At 63.2% G+C, this 27766-nt stretch overlaps 6 non-coding genes and 1 pseudogene across 6 annotated transcripts; all 7 read right to left on the bottom strand.

The window, feature by feature from the left end:
- Positions 1-1789: 1789 nt before the first annotated feature.
- Positions 1790-1908, bottom strand: LOC142873834 (5S ribosomal RNA). The gene has a single exon (XR_012921807.1). It is a non-coding gene; the product is annotated as a 5S ribosomal RNA (ribosomal RNA).
- Positions 1909-5662: 3754 nt separating this feature from the next.
- On the bottom strand, positions 5663-5781 carry LOC142873833 (5S ribosomal RNA). The gene has a single exon (XR_012921806.1). It is a non-coding gene; the product is annotated as a 5S ribosomal RNA (ribosomal RNA).
- Positions 5782-9547: 3766 nt separating this feature from the next.
- LOC142873832 (5S ribosomal RNA) lies at positions 9548-9666 on the bottom strand. Its single transcript, XR_012921805.1, has one exon. It is a non-coding gene; the product is annotated as a 5S ribosomal RNA (ribosomal RNA).
- Positions 9667-13422: 3756 nt separating this feature from the next.
- Positions 13423-13541, bottom strand: LOC142873831 (5S ribosomal RNA). The gene has a single exon (XR_012921804.1). It is a non-coding gene; the product is annotated as a 5S ribosomal RNA (ribosomal RNA).
- Positions 13542-17300: 3759 nt separating this feature from the next.
- Positions 17301-17419, bottom strand: LOC142873830 (5S ribosomal RNA). Its single transcript, XR_012921803.1, has one exon. It is a non-coding gene; the product is annotated as a 5S ribosomal RNA (ribosomal RNA).
- Positions 17420-21175: 3756 nt separating this feature from the next.
- On the bottom strand, positions 21176-21294 carry LOC142873829 (5S ribosomal RNA). Its single transcript, XR_012921802.1, has one exon. It is a non-coding gene; the product is annotated as a 5S ribosomal RNA (ribosomal RNA).
- Positions 21295-25054: 3760 nt separating this feature from the next.
- On the bottom strand, positions 25055-25173 carry LOC142874097 (uncharacterized; annotated as a pseudogene).
- Positions 25174-27766: the final 2593 nt, after the last annotated feature.

The following is a 27766-nucleotide window of genomic DNA, read 5'->3' as shown; positions in this document are numbered from 1 at the left end:
GCAGCCGCAGGGCCTCAGGGAAGACACCAGGCTGGGCCCCCGCGGCACAGCGGGGGCACGTCCCCCGCACTCACGCGACTTAGGGACGGCTGCTGGAGACTGCTGCGGCCACCCTGCTGCCGGGTTTCTGGAGGGCTTCCTGGAAGCAGCGTCCACACCAAGCCCTTGGAAGGCCCAGGCGACGGAGGAGCCGGTCAGGCAGGGGCCGAGGACGGTGAGAGGCCGGGCGGGAAGGAGCGTGTCAGGCAGGGGCAGAGGACGGTGACCGGCCGGGCGGGGAGGAGCCGGTCAGGCGGGGGCCCAGGACAGTGACGGGCCTGGCCGGGGAGGAGTGCGTCAGGCAGGGGCAGAGGAGACGGGCTGGGTAAGGGTTAGGGTTACAGTTAGGGCACAATTCACAATCCCAAAGACGTGGAAGCGACCCGAGTGCCCATCCATCCAGGAGTGCATCAATAAAATGTGGCGCGTGGACACCACGGAGTGCCATTCGGCTGTGAGGAGCAGCGGTGAGAGGGCGCCTCTCGTGTTCTCCTGGCCAGAGCTGGAACCCGTTCCAGGAAGCCAAGTATCCCAAGAATGGACACACGAGCACCACGTGAGCGCGCTCACCAGCAAATTGGTACGAACGGATGGACGCCTAAGTGGACAGAGAGGAATCACCTTCATCGGGTGGGTGTCGGGCGGGCGGGTGGGGGGAGGGGAGGGGCATACACATCCATTAGGCATGGGGTGGGTGCGCACCGACTGGGGGATGGGCGCACTTGAAGCTCTGACCCGAGGGGGGAGGCTTGGAGAGGGCAAGGCACCCGACCTTAACATTGGTACCCCCACAATACGCTGGAACAACATGAGAGGTATATGAATAAGAACACAGGGGGGGCCGGGCGCGGTGGCTCACGCCTGTAATCCTAGCTCTCTGGGAGGCCGAGGCGGGCGGATTGCTCCAGGTCAGGAGTTCGAAACCAGCCTGAGCAAGAGCGAGACCCCGTCTCTACTAAAAATAGAAAGAAATTAATTGGCCAACTAATATATATAGAAAAACACAGCCGGGCGTGGTGGTGCATGCCTGTAGTCCCAACTACTCGGGAGGCTGAGGCAGCAGGATTGCTTGAGCCCGGAGATTGAGGTTGCTGTGAGCTAGGCTGACGCCATGGCACTCACTCTAGCCTGGGCAGCAAAACGAGACTCTGTCTCAAAAAAAAAAAAAAAAGAACACAGGGGGGAGGGCGGCACGGGCAACACATGTCACCTGAATACTTGTACTCCCATCATCTGCTTGAAAAGAGAGAGAAAAGAAAATGCAATCCTAGAGGTAAGAGACACTTTTTAAAAATAATGAATCCGAAGAGAAAAGTAAAAGGAGGCCTGTGGAGCAGGTCTGGGTGTGACTCCGGATCCCCCAACATCAGGTGCCACCACCAAAGATTCCTGCGTGTAGCCCATAGAACCCCAAAAGCAACGGGACGAGTTCTGGTCACATACTCCCTCAAAATGACATCCTGGCCTTCTTCTGGAACTCCCTCCCCTCTCAGACTCTCAAGGTTTCCTCCAGCGTGTCGGTTCCCACAGAGCAGACCTTTGGTCTGAGACCTGACAGTCCAGATGCCACGCATGCTGCCGCGTGGCGGCGGTGTCGCGGCTTGGGACAAGAGGAGGCCCCACGGTGCGGGCTGGGGCGCCAGGCACCGCGCGGGCGCTGAGGGTGGGGGTGACCCCCACCCCGGGCCGCCGCCTCGCTCCCAGAAAGGGGACAGAACAAGAGGCAAGAAAAAAAAAAAAAAAAAGCAGCAGCCTGTGGCACCCGGTATTCCCAGGCGGTCTCCCATCCAAGTACTAACCAGGCCCGACCCTGCTTAGCTTCCGAGACCAGACGAGATCGGGGGCGTTCAGGGTGGTGTGGCCCTAGACGGCGGCGGAGGGCGCCCCTGCCCCGCTCGAGAAGCCGAGCCTCTCTGCGCTTCCCCGCCGCCGCCTCCCGCCCCAGGCCCCGCGCCGGGCGGGGCCGGGCCGGCCGGGTCCCGCGGGCTGCCAGGGACGGGGGTGATGGGCGGGGCGGGGCGGGGGGCTGTCTCTCTATACACACACACACACACTCACACTCACTCACACTCACACAAGATGCGCCTCCACGGCTGGACTCGCCAAGGTGGAGCCCTCCCAGCCCCCCTCGTCTCCTCGCCCGGCCTCCTTCACCTACCCGCTGCCCACCCCCAGCGCGTCGCTGCCGCTGACTGCGCACGCGCGGGACGCTCGCCCTTTGACCCCAGCCAGGGGCCGCCCTCCCCCACAACCCCTTTCAGCTGCGCCCCCCCTCGCCCTGTGGGTGGGCTGCCGCCTATTCCCCCGGGCCAGGGCTGGGGCACAGCCAGTGTATGGGGCGTCTCTCTCTGGGGATGTGTCCCATGGGTGGGGTGGGGTGGCGTGGTTTGGGGGGCGCTGAAGAAATCAGTCCCCTCCATCTCCTACCTCTGGAAAACGCCCAAGCCCGTGGAGAACTGCCGGCACCGCTTCGTGGGGGCCGGGACCCTCCTCCGTGTCCTCCTGTGGCCCAGTCCAAGGGGCCTGGGCCTGGCCGGGGCTGCTTTGGACCCCGACCACCCTGGCGTGTGGACTCGCTAAAAATCGGCCATTAGATATTGGATTCCAGCTTCCTGGAGGTCATTTCACTAATGAGTGCACCGGAAAGAGTTTCCTAATCCATCTGTGAGGGTGGCAACTGAAGGAGAATTTTAAAGCTGACAGAATAGGCGAGGGAAGGCATAGGAGATTTCCACACCCAGCAAGGAAGACTTTCCCGAAATGGAAGAAAGAAACGAGCAAACAGAGACACCGGTAGCCCGCCCGGAAAAGAGTCTGCCCCTGAGAGAAAGCACCCTGACCAGGTTCACCCGTGGGTGGGTGGCGAGCTAGCGGCATTCAGAAGAGCGAGGCCCGCAGTCTGTGCGGAAGACACCTGCACTCGGGTGTGTGTGGCGGCGCGATTCACAAGCAGCTCTAGATGTTAAACCAAGGAGAAGCCAGGGAGTTCCCAACGCCCCAGGTGTCCTCAGCCCACGACTGGCTGCTGTGGGAATGCGAAGCCCGGCTCCTTGTCTCAGAGCGGGGTTCCCAGGAGGATCAGGCTGAAGCTGGGACTTGGCCTCAAAGTGTCCCCTCGCATGGCCACCCCCTTCCCCTTCCTGCTCCTCTACTCCTGGTGCCCCTCCATCCAGGGGCCAGACCTTAAAGAGTCACCGCAAGAGAATCCTGGTCCCAAAGGAGCCTTCTGGGGGACCGGTGCTGAGAGAGGTTGTGGGCATGGCCCGCTGGGGCTCTGCCCGACCCAGGGCTGAGAGATGCCACCTCCCAGCTCTGGGTCCCTGCAGGAAGTGTTGGCAAGCACAGGGCCGGTCCTCCAAAGGCCCAGGTGCAGGGAGCCCAGGCCAAGCAGCCTGTGGAAGAAGCCACTTGCCGTGCCACCCCGGGAACAGGACTGCAGGCCCCGGCCCTTCCCACCTCCTCCTCCTCCTCCTCCTCCTCCCCCCCGCCCCGCCCCCACAGGGCACAGGGCTCAGAGACACCTCAGACTCTTGCTACCCAAAGTGCAAAGGGCATCAGTTGCTCCTCCAACCCCCCCCCCCGCCCAGCAGACCACGTTGTCCAGCCAGCCCCCGGGCCTCCCTGGGGTGCCCAGCACAAAAGTGCAGACACCCACCGGACCCTCAGTCTCAGTTTTCGGAGGTTTTTGCCACTCTAAGGACCCGCAGGCCAGCTGGGCCTTCGGGGAGGACAGAGAGCCCCGGAATCCGACGTGGAGAGCTGCGTGTACGTCCCCATCAGGAGGCGGTCCCCACCTCCGCGGCTCTCCCCTTGCGGGGAGCGGCAGCCCAGCCGGCAGCCGCAGGGCCTCAGGGAAGACACCAGGCTGGGCCCCCGCGGCACAGCGGGGGCACGTCCCCCGCACTCACGCGACTTAGGGACGGCTGCTGGAGACTGCTGCGGCCACCCTGCTGCCGGGTTTCTGGAGGGCTTCCTGGAAGCAGCGTCCACACCAAGCCCTTGGAAGGCCCAGGCGACGGAGGAGCCGGTCAGGCAGGGGCCGAGGACGGTGAGAGGCCGGGCGGGAAGGAGCGTGTCAGGCAGGGGCAGAGGACGGTGACCGGCCGGGCGGGGAGGAGCCGGTCAGGCGGGGGCCCAGGACAGTGACGGGCCTGGCCGGGGAGGAGTGCGTCAGGCAGGGGCAGAGGAGACGGGCTGGGTAAGGGTTAGGGTTACAGTTAGGGCACAATTCACAATCCCAAAGACGTGGAAGCGACCCGAGTGCCCATCCATCCAGGAGTGCATCAATAAAATGTGGCGCGTGGACACCACGGAGTGCCATTCGGCTGTGAGGAGCAGCGGTGAGAGGGCGCCTCTCGTGTTCTCCTGGCCAGAGCTGGAACCCGTTCCAGGAAGCCAAGTATCCCAAGAATGGACACACGAGCACCACGTGAGCGCGCTCACCAGCAAATTGGTACGAACGGATGGACGCCTAAGTGGACAGAGAGGAATCACCTTCATCGGGTGGGTGTCGGGCGGGCGGGTGGGGGGAGGGGAGGGGCATACACATCCATTAGGCATGGGGTGGGTGCGCACCGACTAGGGGATGGGCGCACTTGAAGCTCTGACCCGAGGGGGGAGGCTTGGAGAGGGCAAGGCACCCGACCTTAACATTGGTACCCCCACAATACGCTGGAACAACATGAGAGGTATATGAATAAGAACACAGGGGGGGCCGGGCGCGGTGGCTCACGCCTGTAATCCTAGCTCTCTGGGAGGCCGAGGCGGGCGGATTGCTCCAGGTCAGGAGTTCGAAACCAGCCTGAGCAAGAGCGAGACCCCGTCTCTACTAAAAATAGAAAGAAATTAATTGGCCAACTAATATATATAGAAAAACACAGCCGGGCGTGGTGGTGCATGCCTGTAGTCCCAACTACTCGGGAGGCTGAGGCAGCAGGATTGCTTGAGCCCGGAGATTGAGGTTGCTGTGAGCTAGGCTGACGCCATGGCACTCACTCTAGCCTGGGCAGCAAAACGAGACTCTGTCTCAAAAAAAAAAAAAAAAGAACACAGGGGGGAGGGCGGCACGGGCAACACATGTCACCTGAATACTTGTACTCCCATCATCTGCTTGAAAAGAGAGAGAAAAGAAAATGCAATCCTAGAGGTAAGAGACACTTTTTAAAAATAATGAATCCGAAGAGAAAAGTAAAAGGAGGCCTGTGGAGCAGGTCTGGGTGTGACTCCGGATCCCCCAACATCAGGTGCCACCACCAAAGATTCCTGCGTGTAGCCCATAGAACCCCAAAAGCAACGGGACGAGTTCTGGTCACATACTCCCTCAAAATGACATCCTGGCCTTCTTCTGGAACTCCCTCCCCTCTCAGACTCTCAAGGTTTCCTCCAGCGTGTCGGTTCCCACAGAGCAGACCTTTGGTCTGAGACCTGACAGTCCAGATGCCACGCATGCTGCCGCGTGGCGGCGGTGTCGCGGCTTGGGACAAGAGGAGGCCCCACGGTGCGGGCTGGGGCGCCAGGCACCGCGCGGGCGCTGAGGGTGGGGGTGACCCCCACCCCGGGCCGCCGCCTCGCTCCCAGAAAGGGGACAGAACAAGAGGCAAGAAAAAAAAAAAAAAAAAGCAGCAGCCTGTGGCACCCGGTATTCCCAGGCGGTCTCCCATCCAAGTACTAACCAGGCCCGACCCTGCTTAGCTTCCGAGACCAGACGAGATCGGGGGCGTTCAGGGTGGTGTGGCCCTAGACGGCGGCGGAGGGCGCCCCTGCCCCGCTCGAGAAGCCGAGCCTCTCTGCGCTTCCCCGCCGCCGCCTCCCGCCCCAGGCCCCGCGCCGGGCGGGGCCGGGCCGGCCGGGTCCCGCGGGCTGCCAGGGACGGGGGTGATGGGCGGGGCGGGGCGGGGGGCTGTCTCTCTATACACACACACACACACTCACACTCACTCACACTCACACAAGATGCGCCTCCACGGCTGGACTCGCCAAGGTGGAGCCCTCCCAGCCCCCCTCGTCTCCTCGCCCGGCCTCCTTCACCTACCCGCTGCCCACCCCCAGCGCGTCGCTGCCGCTGACTGCGCACGCGCGGGACGCTCGCCCTTTGACCCCAGCCAGGGGCCGCCCTCCCCCACAACCCCTTTCAGCTGCGCCCCCCCCTCGCCCTGTGGGTGGGCTGCCGCCTATTCCCCCGGGCCAGGGCTGGGGCACAGCCAGTGTATGGGGCGTCTCTCTCTGGGGATGTGTCCCATGGGTGGGGTGGGGTGGCGTGGTTTGGGGGGCGCTGAGGAAATCAGTCCCCTCCATCTCCTACCTCTGGAAAACGCCCAAGCCCGTGGAGAACTGCCGGCACCGCTTCGTGGGGGCCGGGACCCTCCTCCGTGTCCTCCTGTGGCCCAGTCCAAGGGGCCTGGGCCTGGCCGGGGCTGCTTTGGACCCCGACCACCCTGGCGTGTGGACTCGCTAAAAATCGGCCATTAGATATTGGATTCCAGCTTCCTGGAGGTCATTTCACTAATGAGTGCACCGGAAAGAGTTTCCTAATCCATCTGTGAGGGTGGCAACTGAAGGAGAATTTTAAAGCTGACAGAATAGGCGAGGGAAGGCATAGGAGATTTCCACACCCAGCAAGGAAGCCTTTCCCGAAATGGAAGAAAGAAACGAGCAAACAGAGACACCGGTAGCCCGCCCGGAAAAGAGTCTGCCCCCGAGAGAAAGCACCCTGACCAGGTTCACCCGTGGGTGGGTGGCGAGCTAGCGGCATTCAGAAGAGCGAGGCCCGCAGTCTGTGCGGAAGACACCTGCACTCGGGTGTGTGTGGCGGCGCGATTCCCAAGCAGCTCTAGATGTTAAACCAAGGAGAAGCCAGGGAGTTCCCAACGCCCCAGGTGTCCTCAGCCCACGACTGGCTGCTGTGGGAATGCGAAGCCCGGCTCCTTGTCTCAGAGCGGGGTTCCCAGGAGGATCAGGCTGAAGCTGGGACTTGGCCTCAAAGTGTCCCCTCGCATGGCCACCCCCTTCCCCTTCCTGCTCCTCTACTCCTGGTGCCCCTCCATCCAGGGGCCAGACCTTAAAGAGTCACCGCAAGAGAATCCTGGTCCCAAAGGAGCCTTCTGGGGGACCGGTGCTGAGAGAGGTTGTGGGCATGGCCCGCTGGGGCTCTGCCCGACCCAGGGCTGAGAGATGCCACCTCCCAGCTCTGGGTCCCTGCAGGAAGTGTTGGCAAGCACAGGGCCGGTCCTCCAAAGGCCCAGGTGCAGGGAGCCCAGGCCAAGCAGCCTGTGGAAGAAGCCACTTGCCGTGCCACCCCGGGAACAGGACTGCAGGCCCCGGCCCTTCCCACCTCCTCCTCCTCCTCCTCCTCCTCCCCCCCGCCCCGCCCCCACAGGGCACAGGGCTCAGAGACACCTCAGACTCTTGCTACCCAAAGTGCAAAGGGCATCAGTTGCTCCTCCAACCCCCCCCCCCCCCCCCCCCGCCCAGCAGACCACGTTGTCCAGCCAGCCCCCGGGCCTCCCTGGGGTGCCCAGCACAAAAGTGCAGACACCCACCGGACCCTCAGTCTCAGTTTTCGGAGGTTTTTGCCACTCTAAGGACCCGCAGGCCAGCTGGGCCTTCGGGCAGGACAGAGAGCCCCGGAATCCGACGTGGAGAGCTGCGTGTACGTCCCCATCAGGAGGCGGTCCCCACCTCCGCGGCTCTCCCCTTGCGGGGAGCGGCAGCCCAGCCGGCAGCCGCAGGGCCTCAGGGAAGACACCAGGCTGGGCCCCCGCGGCACAGCGGGGGCACGTCCCCCGCACTCACGCGACTTAGGGACGGCTGCTGGAGACTGCTGCGGCCACCCTGCTGCCGGGTTTCTGGAGGGCTTCCTGGAAGCAGCGTCCACACCAAGCCCTTGGAAGGCCCAGGCGACGGAGGAGCCGGTCAGGCAGGGGCCGAGGACGGTGAGAGGCCGGGCGGGAAGGAGCGTGTCAGGCAGGGGCAGAGGACGGTGACCGGCCGGGCGGGGAGGAGCCGGTCAGGCGGGGGCCCAGGACAGTGACGGGCCTGGCCGGGGAGGAGTGCGTCAGGCAGGGGCAGAGGAGACGGGCTGGGTAAGGGTTAGGGTTACAGTTAGGGCACAATTCACAATCCCAAAGACGTGGAAGCGACCCGAGTGCCCATCCATCCAGGAGTGCATCAATAAAATGTGGCGCGTGGACACCACGGAGTGCCATTCGGCTGTGAGGAGCAGCGGTGAGAGGGCGCCTCTCGTGTTCTCCTGGCCAGAGCTGGAACCCGTTCCAGGAAGCCAAGTATCCCAAGAATGGACACACGAGCACCACGTGAGCGCGCTCACCAGCAAATTGGTACGAACGGATGGACGCCTAAGTGGACAGAGAGGAATCACCTTCATCGGGTGGGTGTCGGGCGGGCGGGTGGGGGGAGGGGAGGGGCATACACATCCATTAGGCATGGGGTGGGTGCGCACCGACTGGGGGATGGGCGCACTTGAAGCTCTGACCCGAGGGGGGAGGCTTGGAGAGGGCAAGGCACCCGACCTTAACATTGGTACCCCCACAATACGCTGGAACAACATGAGAGGTATATGAATAAGAACACAGGGGGGGCCGGGCGCGGTGGCTCACGCCTGTAATCCTAGCTCTCTGGGAGGCCGAGGCGGGCGGATTGCTCCAGGTCAGGAGTTCGAAACCAGCCTGAGCAAGAGCGAGACCCCGTCTCTACTAAAAATAGAAAGAAATTAATTGGCCAACTAATATATATAGAAAAACACAGCCGGGCGTGGTGGTGCATGCCTGTAGTCCCAACTACTCGGGAGGCTGAGGCAGCAGGATTGCTTGAGCCCGGAGATTGAGGTTGCTGTGAGCTAGGCTGACGCCATGGCACTCACTCTAGCCTGGGCAGCAAAACGAGACTCTGTCTCAAAAAAAAAAAAAAAAGAACACAGGGGGGAGGGCGGCACGGGCAACACATGTCACCTGAATACTTGTACTCCCATCATCTGCTTGAAAAGAGAGAGAAAAGAAAATGCAATCCTAGAGGTAAGAGACACTTTTTAAAAATAATGAATCCGAAGAGAAAAGTAAAAGGAGGCCTGTGGAGCAGGTCTGGGTGTGACTCCGGATCCCCCAACATCAGGTGCCACCACCAAAGATTCCTGCGTGTAGCCCATAGAACCCCAAAAGCAACGGGACGAGTTCTGGTCACATACTCCCTCAAAATGACATCCTGGCCTTCTTCTGGAACTCCCTCCCCTCTCAGACTCTCAAGGTTTCCTCCAGCGTGTCGGTTCCCACAGAGCAGACCTTTGGTCTGAGACCTGACAGTCCAGATGCCACGCATGCTGCCGCGTGGCGGCGGTGTCGCGGCTTGGGACAAGAGGAGGCCCCACGGTGCGGGCTGGGGCGCCAGGCACCGCGCGGGCGCTGAGGGTGGGGGTGACCCCCACCCCGGGCCGCCGCCTCGCTCCCAGAAAGGGGACAGAACAAGAGGCAAGAAAAAAAAAAAAAAAAAAAGCAGCAGCCTGTGGCACCCGGTATTCCCAGGCGGTCTCCCATCCAAGTACTAACCAGGCCCGACCCTGCTTAGCTTCCGAGACCAGACGAGATCGGGGGCGTTCAGGGTGGTGTGGCCCTAGACGGCGGCGGAGGGCGCCCCTGCCCCGCTCGAGAAGCCGAGCCTCTCTGCGCTTCCCCGCCGCCGCCTCCCGCCCCAGGCCCCGCGCCGGGCGGGGCCGGGCCGGCCGGGTCCCGCGGGCTGCCAGGGACGGGGGTGATGGGCGGGGCGGGGCGGGGGGCTGTCTCTCTATACACACACACACACACTCACACTCACTCACACTCACACAAGATGCGCCTCCACGGCTGGACTCGCCAAGGTGGAGCCCTCCCAGCCCCCCTCGTCTCCTCGCCCGGCCTCCTTCACCTACCCGCTGCCCACCCCCAGCGCGTCGCTGCCGCTGACTGCGCACGCGCGGGACGCTCGCCCTTTGACCCCAGCCAGGGGCCGCCCTCCCCCACAACCCCTTTCAGCTGCGCCCCCCCTCGCCCTGTGGGTGGGCTGCCGCCTATTCCCCCGGGCCAGGGCTGGGGCACAGCCAGTGTATGGGGCGTCTCTCTCTGGGGATGTGTCCCATGGGTGGGGTGGGGTGGCGTGGTTTGGGGGGCGCTGAAGAAATCAGTCCCCTCCATCTCCTACCTCTGGAAAACGCCCAAGCCCGTGGAGAACTGCCGGCACCGCTTCGTGGGGGCCGGGACCCTCCTCCGTGTCCTCCTGTGGCCCAGTCCAAGGGGCCTGGGCCTGGCCGGGGCTGCTTTGGACCCCGACCACCCTGGCGTGTGGACTCGCTAAAAATCGGCCATTAGATATTGGATTCCAGCTTCCTGGAGGTCATTTCACTAATGAGTGCACCGGAAAGAGTTTCCTAATCCATCTGTGAGGGTGGCAACTGAAGGAGAATTTTAAAGCTGACAGAATAGGCGAGGGAAGGCATAGGAGATTTCCACACCCAGCAAGGAAGACTTTCCCGAAATGGAAGAAAGAAACGAGCAAACAGAGACACCGGTAGCCCGCCCGGAAAAGAGTCTGCCCCTGAGAGAAAGCACCCTGACCAGGTTCACCCGTGGGTGGGTGGCGAGCTAGCGGCATTCAGAAGAGCGAGGCCCGCAGTCTGTGCGGAAGACACCTGCACTCGGGTGTGTGTGGCGGCGCGATTCACAAGCAGCTCTAGATGTTAAACCAAGGAGAAGCCAGGGAGTTCCCAACGCCCCAGGTGTCCTCAGCCCACGACTGGCTGCTGTGGGAATGCGAAGCCCGGCTCCTTGTCTCAGAGCGGGGTTCCCAGGAGGATCAGGCTGAAGCTGGGACTTGGCCTCAAAGTGTCCCCTCGCATGGCCACCCCCTTCCCCTTCCTGCTCCTCTACTCCTGGTGCCCCTCCATCCAGGGGCCAGACCTTAAAGAGTCACCGCAAGAGAATCCTGGTCCCAAAGGAGCCTTCTGGGGGACCGGTGCTGAGAGAGGTTGTGGGCATGGCCCGCTGGGGCTCTGCCCGACCCAGGGCTGAGAGATGCCACCTCCCAGCTCTGGGTCCCTGCAGGAAGTGTTGGCAAGCACAGGGCCGGTCCTCCAAAGGCCCAGGTGCAGGGAGCCCAGGCCAAGCAGCCTGTGGAAGAAGCCACTTGCCGTGCCACCCCGGGAACAGGACTGCAGGCCCCGGCCCTTCCCACCTCCTCCTCCTCCTCCTCCTCCCCCCCCCCGCCCCGCCCCCACAGGGCACAGGGCTCAGAGACACCTCAGACTCTTGCTACCCAAAGTGCAAAGGGCATCAGTTGCTCCTCCAACCCCCCCCCCCCCGCCCAGCAGACCACGTTGTCCAGCCAGCCCCCGGGCCTCCCTGGGGTGCCCAGCACAAAAGTGCAGACACCCACCGGACCCTCAGTCTCAGTTTTCGGAGGTTTTTGCCACTCTAAGGACCCGCAGGCCAGCTGGGCCTTCGGGCAGGACAGAGAGCCCCGGAATCCGACGTGGAGAGCTGCGTGTACGTCCCCATCAGGAGGCGGTCCCCACCTCCGCGGCTCTCCCCTTGCGGGGAGCGGCAGCCCAGCCGGCAGCCGCAGGGCCTCAGGGAAGACACCAGGCTGGGCCCCCGCGGCACAGCGGGGGCACGTCCCCCGCACTCACGCGACTTAGGGACGGCTGCTGGAGACTGCTGCGGCCACCCTGCTGCCGGGTTTCTGGAGGGCTTCCTGGAAGCAGCGTCCACACCAAGCCCTTGGAAGGCCCAGGCGACGGAGGAGCCGGTCAGGCAGGGGCCGAGGACGGTGAGAGGCCGGGCGGGAAGGAGCGTGTCAGGCAGGGGCAGAGGACGGTGACCGGCCGGGCGGGGAGGAGCCGGTCAGGCGGGGGCCCAGGACAGTGACGGGCCTGGCCGGGGAGGAGTGCGTCAGGCAGGGGCAGAGGAGACGGGCTGGGTAAGGGTTAGGGTTACAGTTAGGGCACAATTCACAATCCCAAAGACGTGGAAGCGACCCGAGTGCCCATCCATCCAGGAGTGCATCAATAAAATGTGGCGCGTGGACACCACGGAGTGCCATTCGGCTGTGAGGAGCAGCGGTGAGAGGGCGCCTCTCGTGTTCTCCTGGCCAGAGCTGGAACCCGTTCCAGGAAGCCAAGTATCCCAAGAATGGACACACGAGCACCACGTGAGCGCGCTCACCAGCAAATTGGTACGAACGGATGGACGCCTAAGTGGACAGAGAGGAATCACCTTCATCGGGTGGGTGTCGGGCGGGCGGGTGGGGGGAGGGGAGGGGCATACACATCCATTAGGCATGGGGTGGGTGCGCACCGACTAGGGGATGGGCGCACTTGAAGCTCTGACCCGAGGGGGGAGGCTTGGAGAGGGCAAGGCACCCGACCTTAACATTGGTACCCCCACAATACGCTGGAACAACATGAGAGGTATATGAATAAGAACACAGGGGGGGCCGGGCGCGGTGGCTCACGCCTGTAATCCTAGCTCTCTGGGAGGCCGAGGCGGGCGGATTGCTCCAGGTCAGGAGTTCGAAACCAGCCTGAGCAAGAGCGAGACCCCGTCTCTACTAAAAATAGAAAGAAATTAATTGGCCAACTAATATATATAGAAAAACACAGCCGGGCGTGGTGGTGCATGCCTGTAGTCCCAACTACTCGGGAGGCTGAGGCAGCAGGATTGCTTGAGCCCGGAGATTGAGGTTGCTGTGAGCTAGGCTGACGCCATGGCACTCACTCTAGCCTGGGCAGCAAAACGAGACTCTGTCTCAAAAAAAAAAAAAAAGAACACAGGGGGGAGGGCGGCACGGGCAACACATGTCACCTGAATACTTGTACTCCCATCATCTGCTTGAAAAGAGAGAGAAAAGAAAATGCAATCCTAGAGGTAAGAGACACTTTTTAAAAATAATGAATCCGAAGAGAAAAGTAAAAGGAGGCCTGTGGAGCAGGTCTGGGTGTGACTCCGGATCCCCCAACATCAGGTGCCACCACCAAAGATTCCTGCGTGTAGCCCATAGAACCCCAAAAGCAACGGGACGAGTTCTGGTCACATACTCCCTCAAAATGACATCCTGGCCTTCTTCTGGAACTCCCTCCCCTCTCAGACTCTCAAGGTTTCCTCCAGCGTGTCGGTTCCCACAGAGCAGACCTTTGGTCTGAGACCTGACAGTCCAGATGCCACGCATGCTGCCGCGTGGCGGCGGTGTCGCGGCTTGGGACAAGAGGAGGCCCCACGGTGCGGGCTGGGGCGCCAGGCACCGCGCGGGCGCTGAGGGTGGGGGTGACCCCCACCCCGGGCCGCCGCCTCGCTCCCAGAAAGGGGACAGAACAAGAGGCAAGAAAAAAAAAAAAAAAAAAGCAGCAGCCTGTGGCACCCGGTATTCCCAGGCGGTCTCCCATCCAAGTACTAACCAGGCCCGACCCTGCTTAGCTTCCGAGACCAGACGAGATCGGGGGCGTTCAGGGTGGTGTGGCCCTAGACGGCGGCGGAGGGCGCCCCTGCCCCGCTCGAGAAGCCGAGCCTCTCTGCGCTTCCCCGCCGCCGCCTCCCGCCCCAGGCCCCGCGCCGGGCGGGGCCGGGCCGGCCGGGTCCCGCGGGCTGCCAGGGACGGGGGTGATGGGCGGGGCGGGGCGGGGGGCTGTCTCTCTATACACACACACACACACTCACACTCACTCACACTCACACAAGATGCGCCTCCACGGCTGGACTCGCCAAGGTGGAGCCCTCCCAGCCCCCCTCGTCTCCTCGCCCGGCCTCCTTCACCTACCCGCTGCCCACCCCCAGCGCGTCGCTGCCGCTGACTGCGCACGCGCGGGACGCTCGCCCTTTGACCCCAGCCAGGGGCCGCCCTCCCCCACAACCCCTTTCAGCTGCGCCCCCCCTCGCCCTGTGGGTGGGCTGCCGCCTATTCCCCCGGGCCAGGGCTGGGGCACAGCCAGTGTATGGGGCGTCTCTCTCTGGGGATGTGTCCCATGGGTGGGGTGGGGTGGCGTGGTTTGGGGGGCGCTGAAGAAATCAGTCCCCTCCATCTCCTACCTCTGGAAAACGCCCAAGCCCGTGGAGAACTGCCGGCACCGCTTCGTGGGGGCCGGGACCCTCCTCCGTGTCCTCCTGTGGCCCAGTCCAAGGGGCCTGGGCCTGGCCGGGGCTGCTTTGGACCCCGACCACCCTGGCGTGTGGACTCGCTAAAAATCGGCCATTAGATATTGGATTCCAGCTTCCTGGAGGTCATTTCACTAATGAGTGCACCGGAAAGAGTTTCCTAATCCATCTGTGAGGGTGGCAACTGAAGGAGAATTTTAAAGCTGACAGAATAGGCGAGGGAAGGCATAGGAGATTTCCACACCCAGCAAGGAAGACTTTCCCGAAATGGAAGAAAGAAACGAGCAAACAGAGACACCGGTAGCCCGCCCGGAAAAGAGTCTGCCCCCGAGAGAAAGCACCCTGACCAGGTTCACCCGTGGGTGGGTGGCGAGCTAGCGGCATTCAGAAGAGCGAGGCCCGCAGTCTGTGCGGAAGACACCTGCACTCGGGTGTGTGTGGCGGCGCGATTCACAAGCAGCTCTAGATGTTAAACCAAGGAGAAGCCAGGGAGTTCCCAACGCCCCAGGTGTCCTCAGCCCACGACTGGCTGCTGTGGGAATGCGAAGCCCGGCTCCTTGTCTCAGAGCGGGGTTCCCAGGAGGATCAGGCTGAAGCTGGGACTTGGCCTCAAAGTGTCCCCTCGCATGGCCACCCCCTTCCCCTTCCTGCTCCTCTACTCCTGGTGCCCCTCCATCCAGGGGCCAGACCTTAAAGAGTCACCGCAAGAGAATCCTGGTCCCAAAGGAGCCTTCTGGGGGACCGGTGCTGAGAGAGGTTGTGGGCATGGCCCGCTGGGGCTCTGCCCGACCCAGGGCTGAGAGATGCCACCTCCCAGCTCTGGGTCCCTGCAGGAAGTGTTGGCAAGCACAGGGCCGGTCCTCCAAAGGCCCAGGTGCAGGGAGCCCAGGCCAAGCAGCCTGTGGAAGAAGCCACTTGCCGTGCCACCCCGGGAACAGGACTGCAGGCCCCGGCCCTTCCCACCTCCTCCTCCTCCTCCTCCTCCTCCCCCCCGCCCCGCCCCCACAGGGCACAGGGCTCAGAGACACCTCAGACTCTTGCTACCCAAAGTGCAAAGGGCATCAGTTGCTCCTCCAACCCCCCCCCCCCCCCGCCCAGCAGACCACGTTGTCCAGCCAGCCCCCGGGCCTCCCTGGGGTGCCCAGCACAAAAGTGCAGACACCCACCGGACCCTCAGTCTCAGTTTTCGGAGGTTTTTGCCACTCTAAGGACCCGCAGGCCAGCTGGGCCTTCGGGCAGGACAGAGAGCCCCGGAATCCGACGTGGAGAGCTGCGTGTACGTCCCCATCAGGAGGCGGTCCCCACCTCCGCGGCTCTCCCCTTGCGGGGAGCGGCAGCCCAGCCGGCAGCCGCAGGGCCTCAGGGAAGACACCAGGCTGGGCCCCCGCGGCACAGCGGGGGCACGTCCCCCGCACTCACGCGACTTAGGGACGGCTGCTGGAGACTGCTGCGGCCACCCTGCTGCCGGGTTTCTGGAGGGCTTCCTGGAAGCAGCGTCCACACCAAGCCCTTGGAAGGCCCAGGCGACGGAGGAGCCGGTCTGGCAGGGGCCGAGGACGGTGAGAGGCCGGGCGGGAAGGAGCGTGTCAGGCAGGGGCAGAGGACGGTGACCGGCCGGGCGGGGAGGAGCCGGTCAGGCGGGGGCCCAGGACAGTGACGGGCCTGGCCGGGGAGGAGTGCGTCAGGCAGGGGCAGAGGAGACGGGCTGGGTAAGGGTTAGGGTTACAGTTAGGGCACAATTCACAATCCCAAAGACGTGGAAGCGACCCGAGTGCCCATCCATCCAGGAGTGCATCAATAAAATGTGGCGCGTGGACACCACGGAGTGCCATTCGGCTGTGAGGAGCAGCGGTGAGAGGGCGCCTCTCGTGTTCTCCTGGCCAGAGCTGGAACCCGTTCCAGGAAGCCAAGTATCCCAAGAATGGACACACGAGCACCACGTGAGCGCGCTCACCAGCAAATTGGTACGAACGGATGGACGCCTAAGTGGACAGAGAGGAATCACCTTCATCGGGTGGGTGTCGGGCGGGCGGGTGGGGGGAGGGGAGGGGCATACACATCCATTAGGCATGGGGTGGGTGCGCACCGACTGGGGGATGGGCGCACTTGAAGCTCTGACCCGAGGGGGGAGGCTTGGAGAGGGCAAGGCACCCGACCTTAACATTGGTACCCCCACAATACGCTGGAACAACATGAGAGGTATATGAATAAGAACACAGGGGGGGCCGGGCGCGGTGGCTCACGCCTGTAATCCTAGCTCTCTGGGAGGCCGAGGCGGGCGGATTGCTCCAGGTCAGGAGTTCGAAACCAGCCTGAGCAAGAGCGAGACCCCGTCTCTACTAAAAATAGAAAGAAATTAATTGGCCAACTAATATATATAGAAAAACACAGCCGGGCGTGGTGGTGCATGCCTGTAGTCCCAACTACTCGGGAGGCTGAGGCAGCAGGATTGCTTGAGCCCGGAGATTGAGGTTGCTGTGAGCTAGGCTGACGCCATGGCACTCACTCTAGCCTGGGCAGCAAAACGAGACTCTGTCTCAAAAAAAAAAAAAAAAGAACACAGGGGGGAGGGCGGCACGGGCAACACATGTCACCTGAATACTTGTACTCCCATCATCTGCTTGAAAAGAGAGAGAAAAGAAAATGCAATCCTAGAGGTAAGAGACACTTTTTAAAAATAATGAATCCGAAGAGAAAAGTAAAAGGAGGCCTGTGGAGCAGGTCTGGGTGTGACTCCGGATCCCCCAACATCAGGTGCCACCACCAAAGATTCCTGCGTGTAGCCCATAGAACCCCAAAAGCAACGGGACGAGTTCTGGTCACATACTCCCTCAAAATGACATCCTGGCCTTCTTCTGGAACTCCCTCCCCTCTCAGACTCTCAAGGTTTCCTCCAGCGTGTCGGTTCCCACAGAGCAGACCTTTGGTCTGAGACCTGACAGTCCAGATGCCACGCATGCTGCCGCGTGGCGGCGGTGTCGCGGCTTGGGACAAGAGGAGGCCCCACGGTGCGGGCTGGGGCGCCAGGCACCGCGCGGGCGCTGAGGGTGGGGGTGACCCCCACCCCGGGCCGCCGCCTCGCTCCCAGAAAGGGGACAGAACAAGAGGCAAGAAAAAAAAAAAAAAAAAAGCAGCAGCCTGTGGCACCCGGTATTCCCAGGCGGTCTCCCATCCAAGTACTAACCAGGCCCGACCCTGCTTAGCTTCCGAGACCAGACGAGATCGGGGGCGTTCAGGGTGGTGTGGCCCTAGACGGCGGCGGAGGGCGCCCCTGCCCCGCTCGAGAAGCCGAGCCTCTCTGCGCTTCCCCGCCGCCGCCTCCCGCCCCAGGCCCCGCGCCGGGCGGGGCCGGGCCGGCCGGGTCCCGCGGGCTGCCAGGGACGGGGGTGATGGGCGGGGCGGGGCGGGGGGCTGTCTCTCTATACACACACACACACACTCACACTCACTCACACTCACACAAGATGCGCCTCCACGGCTGGACTCGCCAAGGTGGAGCCCTCCCAGCCCCCCTCGTCTCCTCGCCCGGCCTCCTTCACCTACCCGCTGCCCACCCCCAGCGCGTCGCTGCCGCTGACTGCGCACGCGCGGGACGCTCGCCCTTTGACCCCAGCCAGGGGCCGCCCTCCCCCACAACCCCTTTCAGCTGCGCCCCCCCTCGCCCTGTGGGTGGGCTGCCGCCTATTCCCCCGGGCCAGGGCTGGGGCACAGCCAGTGTATGGGGCGTCTCTCTCTGGGGATGTGTCCCATGGGTGGGGTGGGGTGGCGTGGTTTGGGGGGCGCTGAAGAAATCAGTCCCCTCCATCTCCTACCTCTGGAAAACGCCCAAGCCCGTGGAGAACTGCCGGCACCGCTTCGTGGGGGCCGGGACCCTCCTCCGTGTCCTCCTGTGGCCCAGTCCAAGGGGCCTGGGCCTGGCCGGGGCTGCTTTGGACCCCGACCACCCTGGCGTGTGGACTCGCTAAAAATCGGCCATTAGATATTGGATTCCAGCTTCCTGGAGGTCATTTCACTAATGAGTGCACCGGAAAGAGTTTCCTAATCCATCTGTGAGGGTGGCAACTGAAGGAGAATTTTAAAGCTGACAGAATAGGCGAGGGAAGGCATAGGAGATTTCCACACCCAGCAAGGAAGACTTTCCCGAAATGGAAGAAAGAAACGAGCAAACAGAGACACCGGTAGCCCGCCCGGAAAAGAGTCTGCCCCTGAGAGAAAGCACCCTGACCAGGTTCACCCGTGGGTGGGTGGCGAGCTAGCGGCATTCAGAAGAGCGAGGCCCGCAGTCTGTGCGGAAGACACCTGCACTCGGGTGTGTGTGGCGGCGCGATTCCCAAGCAGCTCTAGATGTTAAACCAAGGAGAAGCCAGGGAGTTCCCAACGCCCCAGGTGTCCTCAGCCCACGACTGGCTGCTGTGGGAATGCGAAGCCCGGCTCCTTGTCTCAGAGCGGGGTTCCCAGGAGGATCAGGCTGAAGCTGGGACTTGGCCTCAAAGTGTCCCCTCGCATGGCCACCCCCTTCCCCTTCCTGCTCCTCTACTCCTGGTGCCCCTCCATCCAGGGGCCAGACCTTAAAGAGTCACCGCAAGAGAATCCTGGTCCCAAAGGAGCCTTCTGGGGGACCGGTGCTGAGAGAGGTTGTGGGCATGGCCCGCTGGGGCTCTGCCCGACCCAGGGCTGAGAGATGCCACCTCCCAGCTCTGGGTCCCTGCAGGAAGTGTTGGCAAGCACAGGGCCGGTCCTCGAAAGGCCCAGGTGCAGGGAGCCCAGGCCAAGCAGCCTGTGGAAGAAGCCACTTGCCGTGCCACCCCGGGAACAGGACTGCAGGCCCCGGCCCTTCCCACCTCCTCCTCCTCCTCCTCCTCCTCCCCCCCGCCCCGCCCCCACAGGGCACAGGGCTCAGAGACACCTCAGACTCTTGCTACCCAAAGTGCAAAGGGCATCAGTTGCTCCTCCAACCCCCCCCCCCCGCCCAGCAGACCACGTTGTCCAGCCAGCCCCCGGGCCTCCCTGGGGTGCCCAGCACAAAAGTGCAGACACCCACCGGACCCTCAGTCTCAGTTTTCGGAGGTTTTTGCCACTCTAAGGACCCGCAGGCCAGCTGGGCCTTCGGGCAGGACAGAGAGCCCCGGAATCCGACGTGGAGAGCTGCGTGTACGTCCCCATCAGGAGGCGGTCCCCACCTCCGCGGCTCTCCCCTTGCGGGGAGCGGCAGCCCAGCCGGCAGCCGCAGGGCCTCAGGGAAGACACCAGGCTGGGCCCCCGCGGCACAGCGGGGGCACGTCCCCCGCACTCACGCGACTTAGGGACGGCTGCTGGAGACTGCTGCGGCCACCCTGCTGCCGGGTTTCTGGAGGGCTTCCTGGAAGCAGCGTCCACACCAAGCCCTTGGAAGGCCCAGGCGACGGAGGAGCCGGTCAGGCAGGGGCCGAGGACGGTGAGAGGCCGGGCGGGAAGGAGCGTGTCAGGCAGGGGCAGAGGACGGTGACCGGCCGGGCGGGGAGGAGCCGGTCAGGCGGGGGCCCAGGACAGTGACGGGCCTGGCCGGGGAGGAGTGCGTCAGGCAGGGGCAGAGGAGACGGGCTGGGTAAGGGTTAGGGTTACAGTTAGGGCACAATTCACAATCCCAAAGACGTGGAAGCGACCCGAGTGCCCATCCATCCAGGAGTGCATCAATAAAATGTGGCGCGTGGACACCACGGAGTGCCATTCGGCTGTGAGGAGCAGCGGTGAGAGGGCGCCTCTCGTGTTCTCCTGGCCAGAGCTGGAACCCGTTCCAGGAAGCCAAGTATCCCAAGAATGGACACACGAGCACCACGTGAGCGCGCTCACCAGCAAATTGGTACGAACGGATGGACGCCTAAGTGGACAGAGAGGAATCACCTTCATCGGGTGGGTGTCGGGCGGGCGGGTGGGGGGAGGGGAGGGGCATACACATCCATTAGGCATGGGGTGGGTGCGCACCGACTGGGGGATGGGCGCACTTGAAGCTCTGACCCGAGGGGGGAGGCTTGGAGAGGGCAAGGCACCCGACCTTAACATTGGTACCCCCACAATACGCTGGAACAACATGAGAGGTATATGAATAAGAACACAGGGGGGGCCGGGCGCGGTGGCTCACGCCTGTAATCCTAGCTCTCTGGGAGGCCGAGGCGGGCGGATTGCTCCAGGTCAGGAGTTCGAAACCAGCCTGAGCAAGAGCGAGACCCCGTCTCTACTAAAAATAGAAAGAAATTAATTGGCCAACTAATATATATAGAAAAACACAGCCGGGCGTGGTGGTGCATGCCTGTAGTCCCAACTACTCGGGAGGCTGAGGCAGCAGGATTGCTTGAGCCCGGAGATTGAGGTTGCTGTGAGCTAGGCTGACGCCATGGCACTCACTCTAGCCTGGGCAGCAAAACGAGACTCTGTCTCAAAAAAAAAAAAAAAAGAACACAGGGGGGAGGGCGGCACGGGCAACACATGTCACCTGAATACTTGTACTCCCATCATCTGCTTGAAAAGAGAGAGAAAAGAAAATGCAATCCTAGAGGTAAGAGACACTTTTTAAAAATAATGAATCCGAAGAGAAAAGTAAAAGGAGGCCTGTGGAGCAGGTCTGGGTGTGACTCCGGATCCCCCAACATCAGGTGCCACCACCAAAGATTCCTGCGTGTAGCCCATAGAACCCCAAAAGCAACGGGACGAGTTCTGGTCACATACTCCCTCAAAATGACATCCTGGCCTTCTTCTGGAACTCCCTCCCCTCTCAGACTCTCAAGGTTTCCTCCAGCGTGTCGGTTCCCACAGAGCAGACCTTTGGTCTGAGACCTGACAGTCCAGATGCCACGCATGCTGCCGCGTGGCGGCGGTGTCGCGGCTTGGGACAAGAGGAGGCCCCACGGTGCGGGCTGGGGCGCCAGGCACCGCGCGGGCGCTGAGGGTGGGGGTGACCCCCACCCCGGGCCGCCGCCTCGCTCCCAGAAAGGGGACAGAACAAGAGGCAAGAAAAAAAAAAAAAAAAAAGCAGCAGCCTGTGGCACCCGGTATTCCCAGGCGGTCTCCCATCCAAGTACTAACCAGGCCCGACCCTGCTTAGCTTCCGAGACCAGACGAGATCGGGGGCGTTCAGGGTGGTGTGGCCCTAGACGGCGGCGGAGGGCGCCCCTGCCCCGCTCGAGAAGCCGAGCCTCTCTGCGCTTCCCCGCCGCCGCCTCCCGCCCCAGGCCCCGCGCCGGGCGGGGCCGGGCCGGCCGGGTCCCGCGGGCTGCCAGGGACGGGGGTGATGGGCGGGGCGGGGCGGGGGGCTGTCTCTCTATACACACACACACACACTCACACTCACTCACACTCACACAAGATGCGCCTCCACGGCTGGACTCGCCAAGGTGGAGCCCTCCCAGCCCCCCTCGTCTCCTCGCCCGGCCTCCTTCACCTACCCGCTGCCCACCCCCAGCGCGTCGCTGCCGCTGACTGCGCACGCGCGGGACGCTCGCCCTTTGACCCCAGCCAGGGGCCGCCCTCCCCCACAACCCCTTTCAGCTGCGCCCCCCCTCGCCCTGTGGGTGGGCTGCCGCCTATTCCCCCGGGCCAGGGCTGGGGCACAGCCAGTGTATGGGGCGTCTCTCTCTGGGGATGTGTCCCATGGGTGGGGTGGGGTGGCGTGGTTTGGGGGGCGCTGAAGAAATCAGTCCCCTCCATCTCCTACCTCTGGAAAACGCCCAAGCCCGTGGAGAACTGCCGGCACCGCTTCGTGGGGGCCGGGACCCTCCTCCGTGTCCTCCTGTGGCCCAGTCCAAGGGGCCTGGGCCTGGCCGGGGCTGCTTTGGACCCCGACCACCCTGGCGTGTGGACTCGCTAAAAATCGGCCATTAGATATTGGATTCCAGCTTCCTGGAGGTCATTTCACTAATGAGTGCACCGGAAAGAGTTTCCTAATCCATCTGTGAGGGTGGCAACTGAAGGAGAATTTTAAAGCTGACAGAATAGGCGAGGGAAGGCATAGGAGATTTCCACACCCAGCAAGGAAGACTTTCCCGAAATGGAAGAAAGAAACGAGCAAACAGAGACACCGGTAGCCCGCCCGGAAAAGAGTCTGCCCCCGAGAGAAAGCACCCTGACCAGGTTCACCCGTGGGTGGGTGGCGAGCTAGCGGCATTCAGAAGAGCGAGGCCCGCAGTCTGTGCGGAAGACACCTGCACTCGGGTGTGTGTGGCGGCGCGATTCCCAAGCAGCTCTAGATGTTAAACCAAGGAGAAGCCAGGGAGTTCCCAACGCCCCAGGTGTCCTCAGCCCACGACTGGCTGCTGTGGGAATGCGAAGCCCGGCTCCTTGTCTCAGAGCGGGGTTCCCAGGAGGATCAGGCTGAAGCTGGGACTTGGCCTCAAAGTGTCCCCTCGCATGGCCACCCCCTTCCCCTTCCTGCTCCTCTACTCCTGGTGCCCCTCCATCCAGGGGCCAGACCTTAAAGAGTCACCGCAAGAGAATCCTGGTCCCAAAGGAGCCTTCTGGGGGACCGGTGCTGAGAGAGGTTGTGGGCATGGCCCGCTGGGGCTCTGCCCGACCCAGGGCTGAGAGATGCCACCTCCCAGCTCTGGGTCCCTGCAGGAAGTGTTGGCAAGCACAGGGCCGGTCCTCCAAAGGCCCAGGTGCAGGGAGCCCAGGCCAAGCAGCCTGTGGAAGAAGCCACTTGCCGTGCCACCCCGGGAACAGGACTGCAGGCCCCGGCCCTTCCCACCTCCTCCTCCTCCTCCTCCTCCTCCCCCCCGCCCCGCCCCCACAGGGCACAGGGCTCAGAGACACCTCAGACTCTTGCTACCCAAAGTGCAAAGGGCATCAGTTGCTCCTCCAACCCCCCCCCCCCCCGCCCAGCAGACCACGTTGTCCAGCCAGCCCCCGGGCCTCCCTGGGGTGCCCAGCACAAAAGTGCAGACACCCACCGGACCCTCAGTCTCAGTTTTCGGAGGTTTTTGCCACTCTAAGGACCCGCAGGCCAGCTGGGCCTTCGGGCAGGACAGAGAGCCCCGGAATCCGACGTGGAGAGCTGCGTGTACGTCCCCATCAGGAGGCGGTCCCCACCTCCGCGGCTCTCCCCTTGCGGGGAGCGGCAGCCCAGCCGGCAGCCGCAGGGCCTCAGGGAAGACACCAGGCTGGGCCCCCGCGGCACAGCGGGGGCACGTCCCCCGCACTCACGCGACTTAGGGACGGCTGCTGGAGACTGCTGCGGCCACCCTGCTGCCGGGTTTCTGGAGGGCTTCCTGGAAGCAGCGTCCACACCAAGCCCTTGGAAGGCCCAGGCGACGGAGGAGCCGGTCAGGCAGGGGCCGAGGACGGTGAGAGGCCGGGCGGGAAGGAGCGTGTCAGGCAGGGGCAGAGGACGGTGACCGGCCGGGCGGGGAGGAGCCGGTCAGGCGGGGGCCCAGGACAGTGACGGGCCTGGCCGGGGAGGAGTGCGTCAGGCAGGGGCAGAGGAGACGGGCTGGGTAAGGGTTAGGGTTACAGTTAGGGCACAATTCACAATCCCAAAGACGTGGAAGCGACCCGAGTGCCCATCCATCCAGGAGTGCATCAATAAAATGTGGCGCGTGGACACCACGGAGTGCCATTCGGCTGTGAGGAGCAGCGGTGAGAGGGCGCCTCTCGTGTTCTCCTGGCCAGAGCTGGAACCCGTTCCAGTAGGCCAGGTATCCCAAGAATGGACACACGAGCACCACGTGAGCGCGCTCACCAGCAAATTGGTACGAACGGATGGACGCCTAAGTGGACAGAGAGGAATCACCTTCATCGGGTGGGTGTCGGGCGGGTGGGGGGAGGGGAGGGCCATACACATCCATTAGGCATGGGGTGGGTGCGCACCGACTGGGGGATGGGCGCACTTGAAGCTCTGACCCGAGGGGGGAGGCTTGGAGAGGGCAAGGCACCCGACCTTAACATTGGTACCCCCACAATACGCTGGAACAACATGAGAGGTATATGAATAAGAACACAGGGGGGGCCGGGCGCGGTGGCTCACGCCTGTAATCCTAGCTCTCTGGGAGGCCGAGGCGGGCGGATTGCTCCAGGTCAGGAGTTCGAAACCAGCCTGAGCAAGAGCGAGACCCCGTCTCTACTAAAAATAGAAAGAAATTAATTGGCCAACTAATATATATAGAAAAACACAGCCGGGCGTGGTGGTGCATGCCTGTAGTCCCAACTACTCGGGAGGCTGAGGCAGCAGGATTGCTTGAGCCCGGAGATTGAGGTTGCTGTGAGCTAGGCTGACGCCATGGCACTCACTCTAGCCTGGGCAGCAAAACGAGACTCTGTCTCAAAAAAAAAAAAAAAAAAGAACGCAGGGGGGAGGGGGGCACGGGCGTCACATGTCACCTGAATACTTGTACTCCCATCATCTGCTTGAAGAGAGAGAGAAAAGAAAATGCAATCATAGAGGTAAGAGACACTTTTTAAAAATAATGAATCCGAAGAGAAAAGTAAAAGGAGGCCTGTGGAGCAGGTCTGGGTGTGACTCCGGATCCCCCAACATCAGGTGCCACCACCAAAGATTCCTGCGTGTAGCCCATAGAACCCCAAAAGCAACGGGACGAGTTCTGGTCACATACTCCCTCAAAATGACATCCTGGCCTTCTTCTGGAACTCCCTCCCCTCTCAGACTCTCAAGGTTTCCTCCAGCGTGTCGGTTCCCACAGAGCAGACCTTTGGTCTGAGACCTGACAGTCCAGATGCCACGCATCCTGCCGCGTGGCGGCGGTGTCGCGGCTTGGGACAAGAGGAGGCCCCACGGTGCGGGCTGGGGCGCCAGGCACCGCGCGGGCGCTGAGGGTGGGGGTGACCCCCACCCCGGGCCGCCGCCGCGCTCCCAGAAAGGGGACAGAACAAGAGGCAAAAAAAAAAAAAAAAAAAAAAAAAGCAGCAGCCTGTGGCACCCGGTATTCCCAGGCGGTCTCCCATCCAAGTACTAACCGGGCCCGACCCTGCTTAGCTTCCCAGACCAGACGAGATCGGGGGCGTTCAGGGTGGTGTGGCCCTAGACGGCGGCGGAGGGCGCCCCTGCCCCGCTCAAGAAGCCGAGCCTCTCTGGGCTTCCCCGCCGCCGCCTCCCGCGCCGGGCCGGGCCGGTTGAGTTCGCCGGCCGGGTCCCGCGGGCTCCCAGGGACGGGGGTGATGGGCGGGGCGGGGCGGGGCGGGGGGCTGTCTCTCTCTACACACACACACACACTCACACTCACTCACACTCACACAAGATGCGCCTCCACGGCTGGACTCGCCAAGGTGGAGCCCTCCCAGCCCCCCTCGTCTCCTCGCCAGGCCTCCTTCACCTACCCGCTGCCCACCCCCAGCGCGTCGCTGCCTGCCGCTGACTGCGCACGCGCGGGACGCTCGCCCTTTGACCCCAGCCAGGGGCCGCCCTCCCCCACAACCCCTTTCAGCTGCGCCCCCCCCTCGCCCTGTGGGTGGGCTGCCGCCTATTCCCCCGGGCCAGGGCTGGGGCACAGCCAGTGTATGGGGCGTCTCTCTCTGGGGATGTGTCCCATGGGTGGGGTGGGGTGGCGTGGTTTGGGGGGCGCTGAAGAAATCAGTCCCCTCCATCTCCTACCTCTGGAAAACGCCCAAGCCCGTGGAGAACTGCCGGCACCGCTTCGTGGGGGCCGGGACCCTCCTCCGTGTCCTCCTGTGGCCCAGTCCAAGGGGCCTGGGCCTGGCCGGGGCTGCATTGGACCCCGACCACCCTGGCGTGTGGACTCGCTAAAAATCGGCCATTAGATATTGGATTCCAGCTTCCTGGAGGTCATTTCACTAATGAGTGCACCGGAAAGAGTTTCCTAATCCATCTGTGAGGGTGGCAACTGAAAGAGAATTTTAAAGCTGACAGAATAGGCGAGGGAAGGCATAGGAGATTTCCACACCCAGCAAGGAAGACTTTCCCGAAATGGAAGAAAGAAACGAGCAAACAGAGACACCGGTAGCCCGCCCGGAAAAGAGTCTGCCCCTTAGAGAAAGCACCCTGACCAGGTTCACCCGTGGGTGGGTGGCGAGCTAGCGGCGTTCAGAAGAGCGAGGCCCGCAGTCTGTGCGGAAGACTCCTGCGCTCGGGTGTGTGTGGCGGCGCGATTCACAAGCAGCTCTAGACGTTAAACCAAGGAGAAGCCAGGGAGTTCCCAACGCCCCAGGTGTCCTCAGCCCACGACTGGCTGCTGTGGGAATGCGAAGCCCGGCTCCTTGTCTCAGAGCGGGGTTCCCAGGAGGATCAGGCTGAAGCTGGGACTCGGCCTCAAAGTGTCCCCTCGCATGGCCACCCCCTTCCCCTTCCTGCTCCTCTACTCCTGGTGCCCCTCCATCCAGGGGCCAGACCTTAAAGAGTCACCGCAAGAGAATCCTGGTCCCAAAGGAGCCTTCTGGGGGACCGGTGCTGAGAGAGGTTGTGGGCATGGCCCGCTGGGGCTCTGCCCGACCCAGGGCTGAGAGATGCCACCTCCCAGCTCTGGGTCCCTGCAGGAAGTGTTGGCAAGCACAGGGCCGGTCCTCCAAAGGCCCAGGTGCAGGGAGCCCAGGCCAAGCAGCCTGTGGAAGAAGCCACTTGCCGTGCCACCCCGGGAACAGGACTGCAGGCCCCGGCCCTTCCCACCTCCTCCTCCTCCTCCTCCTCCTCCCCCCCCGCCCCCCCCCACAGGGCACAGGGCTCAGAGACACCTCAGACTCTTGCTACCCAAAGTGCAAAGGGCATCAGTTGCTCCTCCAACCCCCCCGCCCAGCAGACCACGTTGTCCAGCCAGCCCCCGGGCCTCCCTGGGGTGCCCAGCACAAAAGTGCAGACACCCACCGGACCCTCAATCTCAGTTTTCGGATGTTTTTGCCACTCTAAGGACCCGCAGGCCAGCTGGGCCTTCGGGCAGGACAGAGAGCCCCGGAATCCGACGTGGAGAGCTGCGTGTACGTCCCCATCAGGAGGCGGTCCCCACCTCCGCGGCTCTCCCCTTGCGGGGAGCGGCAGCCCAGCCGGCAGCCGCAGGGCCTCAGGGAAGACACCAGGCTGGGCCCCCGCGGCACAGCGGGGGGCACGTCCCCCGCACTCAGGCGACTTAGGGACGGCTGCTGGAGACTGCTGCGGCCACCCTGCTGCCGGGTTTCTGGTGGGCTTCCTGGAAGCAGCGTCCACACCAAGCCCTTGGAAGGCCCAGGCGACGGAGGAGCCGGTCAGGCAGGGGCCCAGGACGGTGAGAGGCCGGGCGGGCGGGAAGGAGCATGTCAGGCAGGGGCAGAGGACGGTGACAGGCCGGGCGGGGAGGAGCCGGTCAGGCGGGGGCCCAGGACAGTGACGGGCCTGGCCGGGGAGGAGTGCGTCAGGCAGGGGCAGAGGAGACGGGCTGGGTAAGGGTTAGGGTGACAGTTAGGGCACAATTCACAATCGCAAAGACGTGGAAGCGACCCGAGTGCCCATCCATCCAGGAGTGCATCAATAAAATGTGGCGCGTGGACACCACGGAGTGCCATTCGGCTGTGAGGAGCAGCGGTGAGAGGGCGCCTCTCGTGTTCTCCTGGCCAGAGCTGGAACCCGTTCCAGTAGGCCAGGTATCCCAAGAATGGACACACGAGCACCACGTGAGCGCGCTCACCAGCAAATTGGT

The sequence above is a fragment of the Microcebus murinus genome, chromosome 11, assembly GCF_040939455.1.
Source record: "Microcebus murinus isolate Inina chromosome 11, M.murinus_Inina_mat1.0, whole genome shotgun sequence".
Classification (NCBI taxonomy): Eukaryota; Metazoa; Chordata; class Mammalia; order Primates; family Cheirogaleidae; genus Microcebus; species Microcebus murinus.
Note: the sequence above shows the minus strand (reverse complement) of the source record. Positions and strands in the feature narration are given on the sequence as shown.